The following is an 11,394-nucleotide window of genomic DNA, read 5'->3' on the forward strand; positions in this document are numbered from 1 at the left end:
GACATGCAGTTAACTGGTTTTTGATGGGGGTAGGAGGGACAGTGTCCAAGAATATACAATGGGGAAACGATAGTCTCCTCACCAAATGATGGAAAACTGGAGATCCACATGCAAAAGAATGCACCTTACACTACACACAAAAGTCGGCTGAGGATTGATGAAAGACTTGAATGTAAGACCTGAGACTGTAAAACTCCTAGAAGAAAACGTAGGGAGAAATCTTCATGACATTGGTCTTGGAAATTATTTCATGGATATGAGACCCAAAGCACTGGCAACCAAAGCAAAAATAAAGAAGCTAGACTACATCAAATGAAAAAGCTTCTCCATAGCACTGGAGACAACCAACAAAGGAAAAAGCAACCTGCAGAATGGGAGAAGACACATACCAACCACACAACTGACAAGGGGCTAATTTCAAAAATACATAAAGAGCTCCCACAATTTAACAATGACAACAATAAAATCCTAAAAGCCCAATCAAAACTGTTTTGGTCCCAATACTTGAACAGAAATTTCTTCGAAGAAGACATACACATGGCCAACAGGTATATGAAAAAATGTTCAACATCACTAGTCATCAGGGGAATGCGGATCAAAAGCACAATGAGAGACCACTTCACATCTGTTAAGATGAATATTATAAAAAAAAAAACACTCCACAAGTGTTGGGGCTCCTGGGTGGCTCAGTCAGTAAAGCATCTGACTTTTGATTTTGGTTCGGGTCACGGTCTCATGGTTCGTGGGATTGAGCCCCCCGTAGGGCTCTGCGCTGACAGTGTGGAGCCTGCTTGGGATTCCCTCTCTCCCTCTCTCTGCCTCCGACTATCTCTCAAAAACAAATAAATATAAACATTAAACACACACACACACAAGTGTTAGCAAGGATGTGGGAAAATTAGAACCTTAGAGGTTCCTCAAAAAAATTAAAATACGGAACTACCATAAGATCCAGCAGCCCCACTTCAGGGTGCTTGTCCAAGATAGTTTAAATCACGATCTCAAAGAGATATTAGCACTCCTTGTGAGTATGGTGACGCCATTCACAAGGTGTGAAAACAGCCTACGTGTCCACAGTTGGATGAATGGATAAAGAAAATACACACAAAGGGATAGGATTCAGCTTTTAGGAAGGAGATTCTGCAACATGTGACGGCATGGATAGACCTCGAGGACGCCAGGCTGAGTGAAAACAAACCCGCCGCAGAAGGACGAAGACCGGACGATTCCAGTTACGTGAGCCATCCAAACCAGCTGAACTCAGAGAAGCAGGGAGTGGAATGGCCATTGCCAGGTGTTGGAGGAGGGGACACAGGCAGTTGCCAATCAACAGGTGTAATGTGTCGGTTACGCAAGACGAGTAAGTTCCAGAGGTTGCCGTACAACGTTGTGCCTACGGTTAACAAGACTGTATTGTGCACTTAAAAGTTTGTGAAGAGGGTAGATCTCATGGTAAATGTTCTTCCCACAATAAAATTAAATTTAAAAAATGTACATGCAGGGGCGCCTGGGTGGCTCAGTCAGTTAAGCATCCGACTTCGGCTCAGGTCATGATCTCACGGTTCATGGGTTCGAGCCCCGTGTCGGGCTCTGTGCTGACAGCTCGGAGCCTGGAGCCTGTTTCGGATTCTGTGTCTCCCTCTCTCTCTGACCTTCCCTGCTCATGCTGCCTCTCTCTGTCTCTCTGTCTCTCAGAAATAAATAAAAAAACATTAAAAAAAAGAGCATCTCAGGCTCTCAGGACGATGGCTACCCTGAAGGGTGGTGGGAAAGGCAGACTGGAAGGGAAGCATGATCAGATAGGCGCATGGAGGATTTATTGTCCAGGAAAGGAGCCTAGGGTTTATGTACGTGGCGTGGACGGCTTAGGGTGAAAGTAGAGGAGACACGTGACTTCATTTGCCTGTTTAAAGGCAGTGGGGGGTGTGCTGGAGGGCAAGGTTAGAGCCGACCAGTAGGGGTGTTTGAATAGTCCGGGTGAGAGAGGACGGGGGTCTGGCCCGCGTGGTGACTGTGGAGATGGAGAGAAGTGGACACGTGTGCTCTTAGGTTTGGAGGAGGAGTCACCAGGACTCCAGATGGCTTAGAAATGGAAGCAGGTGGAGGAGGAATCAGGCGAGACTCCTAGATTTGGCCCCAGAACTGGGCAGGCAGGCCTGGTGCTGGGAAGAAGTGGGGGAGAAGCCTTGGGAGGGAGGAGAACGCAGGCAGGGCGGCGTATCGGGAACTCTGTTTTGGTCACACTGAATTGGAGACCTTTAACAGACATCCAAGAGGAGATGTCAGGTCTAGGGGAAGGGAAAGGTCACAAACTCAGAGCTGGGAGTCGCCAGCAGACAGAGACCAGCCCGCCCGGTCCGCTTGCCTGAAGAGCATGCATGGACACAGGGAGGCTCTCAGAACCAAGCTTTGGGTTTCCGGCATTTAGGGGTCAGAGAATTGAAGAAGCAACCAGACAAGAAGACTGGGAATGTGGCCTCCAGTGGCCAGTGGAGGAGACCGAGGGAGAACGGTGACCAGAAGCCAGCAGGCTGTGTGATACAGCAAAGGAAGGAAAGATTTCAAGAAGGAGGGGATGGTCAGCCATGTTGGCTAAGGTCGAGAAAGATGGCGACAGAGAAGTGACCCCCTGTTGTCAGCATGGAGGGCACCGGTGATCCCAACAAGTGCCATCTCTGTCCCATGGTGGTGACAGGAACCCAGCTGGAGCTGGCTGTGTAGACAGTGTGCATTTAGTAATGGATGGTCCAACGGAGAGTCTGCAAATATACTGACTCGCAGCTCTTTTTGAAAGTTGGTACTACATAAACCACTACTCTATTAGTCACCGAATTTGTTCGTTTTCACCCTTTGGAAGTAGGGTATAGATGTTCATTTAGCTTCCTATTAAACATTGTGGTAAGGGGCGCCTGGGTGGCTTAGTCGGTTGAGCGTCCGACTTTCGCTCAGGTCATGATCTCAGGGTTCGTGGGTTCGAGCCCCGCGTCGGGCTCTGTGCTCACTGCCAGCTCAGAGCCTGGAGCCTGTTTCAGTCTGTGACTCCCTCTCTCTCTGACCCTCCCCTGCTCACGCTGTCTCTCTCTCTCCTAGAAATAAATAAAAAACATTAAAAAACAAACAAAAAACATTGTGGTAAAATACACATAACTCATGTGCACAAGAGAACCATTCAGCTACTGAAAATAGGATTCTCCTTCCTTCATTCCACCGTCAGCTACCCTGTTTTTAAACATTATGTGTTTTTTTTAAAAATCATCGTCAAATATACATAACATAAAAGTTACCAGTGTAGCCACTATAAAGTGTACCCTCATTGATATGTGGCCATCCCACCAGAATTTTTTTCACCTTGCAGAACTAAAACTCTGTACTTGTCCATCAATTCCCAAGCCCCCCCCCACCCTCACTTCTATAATAGAGATTTCGATATCCAGATAGATCTCCATACCAGACAGATGATATTCCGGACTGTGGCCATCAGTGAGACATCCTCCACGACTTGGGATGGAGACGGGGGAAAGAAAGTTGACCTACAATGACTTGATGACCCAAAGCCTGAGTGTTCTCTCTGGCTCAGTGTGTTTGCGATGCTTGGAGAATTCAACAGCTAACAGGGCACGAGCATGGTCCAGCACCCGGTAAAACATGATACTTGAGGTGTATGCCCCTAATACTTATTTCTATCCTTACTGGAAAATCGGGCATCTATTTGGGAAGAGACGGGAAAGGGAATTACATGCCGAGGGTGCATTTCGTCAAGGGAAATGACTTGCAAAGTTTCAGGAAGGTCAGCTCAATGGGTAGGTGGAATGGTTGGTGAAGAAGGGATGTTGAGTAATAATATTACAAATAAAAAGCATAGCAGCAACCATTTGCTGAGAAAATACTATGTGCACAGACCTAAGTACCCTCATATACAATATCTCTTCATGGGATTCTCCCAACAAGCCAGCTCATAGGTATTTACTGTGAGTACCATTTCATGGATGTGGAGACTGAGGCCAGGAGAGTTTAAATAGATTACCCAAGGCTATGTAGTCAGTGAGAGATAGAACAAGGATTCAAATGAGACAATGTGTGCTCTTAAACCAAGTTCCCTGTAATGCCATCCAGGGTGACTTTTTTTTTTCATTTTTTTTAATGTTTATTCAGTGTTGAGAGACAGAGCACCAGTGTGGGGGGTGAGGCTAGAAAGAGGGAGACACAGAATCCGAAGCAGCCTCCAGGCTCTGAACTGTCAGCACAGAGCCCGACGCGGGGCTTGAACTCAGGAACTGTGAGATCATGTCCTGACCTGAAGTCAGAGGCTTAACCAACTGAACCACCCAGGTGCCCCGACTTTTTTTTTAAAGAAATTTAGGAGAACCCAGCCGCCTACGAATTCTGCTTGAAAAAAACTCTGCAGACCCTCACGCTCCAACACCAGCCCAATAGAATGTTCACTGGGACCTTATAGAGGCACGTTCAATGCACCAATGTGTCCCAAGAACTCTACTTGTAGAAAGGCAGATCTGAAGGGCTAGTCACTTTCTCCTTTCCAGACCATTGTGAGATAGCAGATAACGTACTTCTTGCTCCCCACCCAGAATGGTTTGTGGATGTAAATGAAGGACATGAGGCAGAAGGGTGAAGAACCCCCAAATTCTGGCCACCCATCCAACCCTGCCTGTGAGTGGAGGTACCCATCCACAGTGGGTGAATGCGTCCTGAGCCCATGGAGGTTTCTGCTGGGAAGAGCACTTGACTCTAACAGTGCTACATTAAGGGACCTTCCAAATATACAAGAGGTCTCCCCCTTCTTTCCCATCCTCTGGAAGCTTCGTTCTTTCTTCTTACCTCTGGTCCTGTCTCCACCGAGACCCACCTCCTGAGCCACGCTCAGCGCCTCTGTGCTGGCGAGGTCCACGTTACAGGCGCCACCACCAAGTTGATGGTCTGTTGCCCCGGATGTACTGTTTGATGAGTGCCTTGATCTGATGCAAAAAAAAAAAAAAAATCCCACAAAGGAAGAGCACACCTCTGGTCATTCAACAATGCAGCTGGACAGGTGTGATGGTGGAAAAACCAATAAGCCGGTATGACCCGGTTTTCACACTTCTGGGCGTCGGCTTGGCCAGCCCCCTTCTGCCGGAATGCCTGCCCCGTCTGCCTTCACTATGTTCTCTGTTGATGTCCTACTTTTCTTCAAAACCCACCGCTGGTGAGGCGCCTGGGTGACTCAGTCTGTTAAGCCTCTGACTCTTGATTTCGGCTCAGGTCATGATCTCACGGTTCTTGAGTTTGAGCCTTGGGAAGCCCCTGCACTGAGCCTGCTTCGGGTCCTCTGTCTCCCTCTTTCTGGCTCGCTTGCTCTTTCTCTCTCTCTCAAAAATAAATAAACAGGGGCGCCTGGGTGGCTTAGTCAGTTAAGTGTCCGACTTTCGCTCAGGTCATGATCTCGTGGTTCGTGGGTTCGAGCCCCGTGTCGGGCTCTGTGCTGACTGCCAGCTCAGAGCCTGGAGCCTGTTTCAGAGTCTGTGACTCCCTCTCTCTCTGACCCTCCCCTGCTCACGCTGTCTCTCTCTCTCTCTCTCCTAGAAATAAATAAAAATATTTATAAAAAAATAAAAAAATAAACATTAAAACATTAAAAAAAAATACCACTGGTATTTCTTCTTCCCTGAGAACTCCCTGCTTCCCATAGTCAGACGAGCCCTCTCCTTTTCTAAATCTTTCCTGTGATGCTTCTGAGACGAGGCCTTCTCTGACAGTGTTTGTGTACATGTTGCGTTTGGCCCAGAGGTCCAGGGCTGCCTCTGTGACGTGTCACATGCCATCTCAGTGTCCCTCACGCAGAGTCCCGCACAGGGCCCCAAGCCACAGGTACTCGGTGCCTGCTGGAATAGGATCTGATGCCAGTAAAGCCCGTGCTCATTCCTAATATCAAAGATTTTTTTCTGGAGTTTGTTCTTGGAAGGGGTCAAATTAGAGAAATCCAATAACATTTCTTGGAATCTGCTGGCAAAAGAGAGATGTGGGCAGATACGCCTTACACACCAAATTTCAATAATATTTTTGCTCACAGAGAATACAAACAAACAAGGAAAGGTTGGCATCTAAGGTCATATTTTTTAAAATAGTTTGCTAGAGGGGCTCTCGGGGGCTCAGTCGGTTAAGCGTCAGACTTCAGCTCAGGTCATGATCTCACAGTTCGTGGGTTTGAGTCCCTGCATCAGGCTCTGTGCTGACAGCTCGGAGCCTGGAGCCTGTTTCAGAGGGTGTTTCTGTCTCTCTCTGCCCCTCCCCAACTTGGACTCTCTCTCTCCTTCTCTCTCTCAAATAAAAACAAACATTAAAAAAGTAAAACAAAAATAATAATGAAATAAAACAGTTGCTACAATTGACACATAATTTAGGTCTTGTGATGTTCCATAAAGTTATTTTAAGCTGCACCCAAAAGATAACACTGCATAGCCAGAAATAGGACATTTGCATCACAGAAGTGCAAGCTAGCATCATATAAACAAGTAAGTGAGGGGTCTGATGAAAACGATGAATATAAACAGGCCCAGTTAGGTCCTAACCATGGGAAAACTTCACTGAGGAAAGTTATAATCGACCTCTGAAATTGAGCTTTAATGTGAACTCTCCTTCAGTTAATTCTTTAATGTTTATTTATTTTTGAGAGACAGAGACAGAGTGTGAGCAGGGGAGGGGCTGAGAGAGAGGGAGACACAGAATCCGAAACAGGATCCAAGCTCTGAGCTGTCAGCACAGAGCCCGACACAGGGCTCAAACCCACGAACTGCGAGATCATGACCTGAGCCGAAGTCAGACACTCAACTGACTGAGCCCCTCAGGTCCCCCAAATGTCCTTCAGTTAAAAGGCATCTTCTTACTGGTCTTTATTCCCTCTGTACCCCCAGGCGTAGCACGTGCTCTGATGTCCGTGAGCCAACAGGCCGTCCGTGTTTTCCCCCTCAGCACTGTGGACGGTTGGGATGGGTGACTCTTCGTTCCGGGGGCCATCGGGTGCCTTATAGAAAAGCTAGCTGCGTCTCTGGTCTCCACCCACCGGATGCCAGTAGCAACACTTTCTCAGGTTGTGACAACCATACATGTCTCAGATACTGCCGACGTCCCTGGGGGTCAAGTAGGCTGGGGTAGGAACCAGTGTGGAACACGGGGTCTTGAGGACTGATGACTGCTCCCCAGAACGTCCGCCTGCAGAGAGAGAAACCCCACGGAGATCACCTTCCATTCCTGCGACAGTTATGGGCACCCATTGGCATTAGATCTGTTCCAGAACAAGGACCAGGTCCAGCGTATCGGGCATCCCGGAGAAGGTGGCATCTGGGACATCTCTGAAGGAAATAGGAGAATGTGCCATGTCAACGCTGGGCGGGAGGACATTTCAGAGGGAGGGAAGAGAAGCTATAAGGGTGGAGGGTTCCAGGACCACCGAGGACGGGTGTGGCTGGAGTGTGTGAGGAGTGGGGCACGGCGATGGGTGTGGCCAACGAGCGAGTGGGGCCAGAGCACATCAGATGCTGGATGTACCTTGAGAGTGGGGGAGGGGCAGAGGGAGAGAGAGAATCTCAAGCAGGCTCTGTGCTGTCAGCGCAGAGCCCAACGCAGGGCTTGAACTCACCAACCGCAAGATCATGACCTGAGCCCAAATCAAGAGTCAAACGCTTAACTGGCCGGGCCACTCAGGTGCCCCAGACATTGGAAGCTTTAATGACGATGGACATGGAGCCACTGGAGAGTGTTGGGGAGTGACAGCCTCTCACCTGTGCCCTAAGAGCTCTGCCCTGTGCCCAGGCACTGCTACCCCCGTCTCCTCTGCAACCCCTCAGAGCAAGGGTGGGGGAGGCACACCAGAGCCCCTGGGGCTAGAGGTCTCCCAAACTTCAGCCTGGCCCATTCCCAAGTTCTGGAAAGACTCACCTGCAGTCCAATGCCCTGGGGCTGGTTTCCCACCGCCGCCCTGGTGACACCGGGAAGATCAATGAGGGTCAGATCCCAACCTCAGGGAGGTGATCTCCAGACTGATGAGCTCATGGCTGATGCTAACATACCCAGCTATTGGGTTCTGGGCTGGGGAGACCCAGAGACGGGAAAGCCAGCATTCAGATTAATGACCCATCCTAGGAAAAGCAGTTGTAGGAGGCTCTTAGCATCCTTGGTGCTTAGAAAACACTTCACAGAAGCCCAGTGAGTGGTCTCTGGGGCCATTGGCATGGCTATTGAACACAAAGGTAGCATCCGCATCCCCTTCCAAAAGCCTGGAAGAAGACATACCGATACGTTCATGGTGGGTTTACGGAGGGGCTCTGTTCTCTTTCTTTATGCTTTTCAGTATTTTCCAGTGACTGCTGCAGTGGCTTAAAATACGTCCACAAATTCTTCCACGCTCTTCCCTCCAGAAGGTGAAATCTTGAGCGGGGACTGGACACAGGAAATTCTATCTCAAGATACATATGGCGGAAGTGACAGTGTGTGATTAACAATAAATGTGTCGTGACTGCCTCTTGCCTTCTCTTGCATGGCTCGCTCGCTCTGGGGGAAGCTATGGCCCTGTCCTGAGGACACCAGGCACCTACGAGAGGTCCGCAAAGTAAGGCACTGAGGTTTCCTGCTCACGGCTCCATGTGAGGAGGGGCTGGCCTGCCACAATTGAGCCTTCAGCTGATACGGACCCAGCCAACACCTCATCCATGGCTGGCCAGGCACAGTCGAGCCTTCAGCTGATATGGACCCAGCCAACACCTCATCTGTGGCTCCCCAAGGACCCTTAGCCACAGCCCCCTAGCCAAGACCCTGCAATTGGTGACCGTCACCCTGTGGGAGAGAACAAATGCTGTCTTTTAAGTCAGCAGGTTCGGGATAATTTGTTATGGAGCAATAACTAGCCCGTACAGGTATATACTACTTTTATGAGCAGAACATAAACACCCACACACTTACATGAACACAAAAATACACACATACACATACACATAAATGCACACTACAAACACATACAGTCTAGTGTGTGTTTAGCACAGTGTGTTTCTGGGCAGTGTAGATATCCCTCTCCTCCCTGATTCTTAATGAAAAGCCCATCTGCCTGCTTCCTGTCTGTTGGGAAGGGAGGCTGACCTGAAGGCCGGTGGTCAGTGTGGAGCTAAGCAGACCCCCGAGAGGGGGGAGCTCCCAGCATCAACCACCAGCCACCCCAGGGTCTGCCGGGGGGACGGCGGAGAAACTCGGGGAGCAGGAGCCTTTGGCTGAACACGCGCATGTAAGCCTACACACCACAGCCATGGCACCCGTGTCCCCGTTTATCACCACCTGCTACTTCCCTCAGGTCCTGGAATGTTTTGCAGGAATCCCCCTGCGCCGTCTCTTGTGGGGTAAGAGGTATGGAAGGAAGGGACGGAGAAAAGGAAGCAGAAGGAAACTTATTTCTTCCTTTAGGTTCATTTTTGCAAATAGATTATTTCTGTAGTTAGAGTCGTCATAGAAGGTTTAAAGGACTTTTCAAGAACCACATCTAATTTATGGGACACCAAACCTATACCCCAACCTACATATAAATAGTGTACAGTGATGGGGCATCTGGGTGGCTGTCAGGTAAGTGTCGGGGTCGTGATTTCGACTCAGGTCATAATCTCATGGTTTATGGGTTCGAGCCCCATGCTGGGCTCTGCGCTGCAGAAGCCTGCTTGGGACCCTCTCTCTCCCCCTCCCCAGCTCTCTCCCAAAACAGGCAAATAAACTTAAAAAAAATAATATACAGAGATTTGACCATGTGTCTCAGACTGCTCATTCCTGTAGAACGAGTGACCAACCTTCTACCTGTTTGCGCAGGGATGTCTGCTTGTCTGGGTTCGAGAAGCTGCCTTTTGTCCTAAAAGTTTTAAAAAACAGCTTACACCACAGATATGACAGAAATAATATGTACTAGTGATCAAAAAATGAAAAAAAAAATTCTCCTTGAGTGGGACAGGGTCCCTGGGTCAGAAGCCCGACGGCGTGCACACTTGGTAATGGAAACCCAAGTGTCAATAAAGATGGCCCTCAGTGCCATCCATCGACAGGGACCTTCCATCACATCGACCAGCCACGACTCGGCGCAGGGGGGAAGGACAGACGTGGTGGTGGAGAAGCGACAGGCAGATTTGGGCCCTGGGGTTCTCTCCACGGGAGCTTCGCAGAGCAAAGCTGAAGGCCGGAGGAGGAGACGTGGACAGAGCAGAGAAAGTCCCCTCCCCGCCCCCGCCACCTGCTGGCTCGGCATGCACTTGGCTTGCCTGCTACTCACGGTCATGTCCAGGTGCCCTCAGGTCCGTGTGGACACCAGACACTTCAAGGGCATCTCACTCCTTCCTGGGAGCAACCCCCTGCAGGTGAGCTGGGAAAAACCGGAGTCTTCCCACGGGCCGTTTTTCAAAACCAGAAAAGGGGCCACCGAGGATATTTTGTGCCTACATGTTCAGAACCAGGGCCCGCCCCATGCTGATGGGCCCTGAGCGGCCCCGGGGAGCCCCGGTTGCTATCTGCTTTCACTCTCTTGAGATTCTTAGTAACTTTGAACGAGGTGACCTGCCGCTTTATTTTGCACTGAGCCCCTAAGTCGCACGGCTGGCTCTGCTCTGAGCCTGGTTCTCAAACTGAGTGCACACGACTCATTTTGGAACCCGGTTCAAGTCCAAATTCTGACTCAGCAGGTCTGGGGCGTTTTTCCCCAGCCATTCCTGCAAGCCTCCAGCACAGCAGGTCACGATGAGGGGCCAGGGCCAATCTTGAATGAGATGACATCCAGGATGGAGGTGAGGGGAGAGTATCAGTGGCAGAAATCAGATGTGTAGGGCACGTGTGCAATGACAGGGACAGAGGTCATTGGTCACCAGCTCAAGGACGATGCTCCCCGGTCACCTCATCTTGTCCCCAAAGGTGTCCTCAGTCCTCAACACCTCCCAGCCCCCCTCCTCCTCCCCCTGCCCCTCTGGGAATCAGCTGCGGATCCACCATGGGACAGAAAGTGGGTCCTGGACTATCCAGGCTGGAAGACGCTTCTCTGTCCAGCAGCCTTGTGGGGCGGCCATCGCATTTGGGGGTGAGCGCGAGAGCCGGGGGCAGGACTTCTCCACTCTGGAGGGGCTCCCTCTGCTGAGCCTCTGGCGGCGGCAGACGCCCAGTCGCAGGGAGCTGAGCGCGGGAAGCCACGGAAAGGCCTCGCCCTCGGATGTGGGGCCATCAGCCACTGGGAGCCACATGTCCCAGAGCAGAGACTCAGGACAGCGTGACCAGGACGGCGGGGGTCCTGCGGGGCCTCTGCCGGAGGAGGACCAGCCCCCGGAAGGGCCTGGAAGGAAGGGGCAGCGGGTTCCCGGGGGGGGGGGGCGACGCAGAGGCCCCCTGCCCCGG

The sequence above is a fragment of the Crocuta crocuta genome, unplaced genomic scaffold (genome assembly GCF_008692635.1).
Source record: "Crocuta crocuta isolate KB4526 unplaced genomic scaffold, BGI_CrCroc_1.0 scaffold931, whole genome shotgun sequence".
NCBI lineage: Eukaryota > Metazoa > Chordata > Mammalia > Carnivora > Hyaenidae > Crocuta > Crocuta crocuta.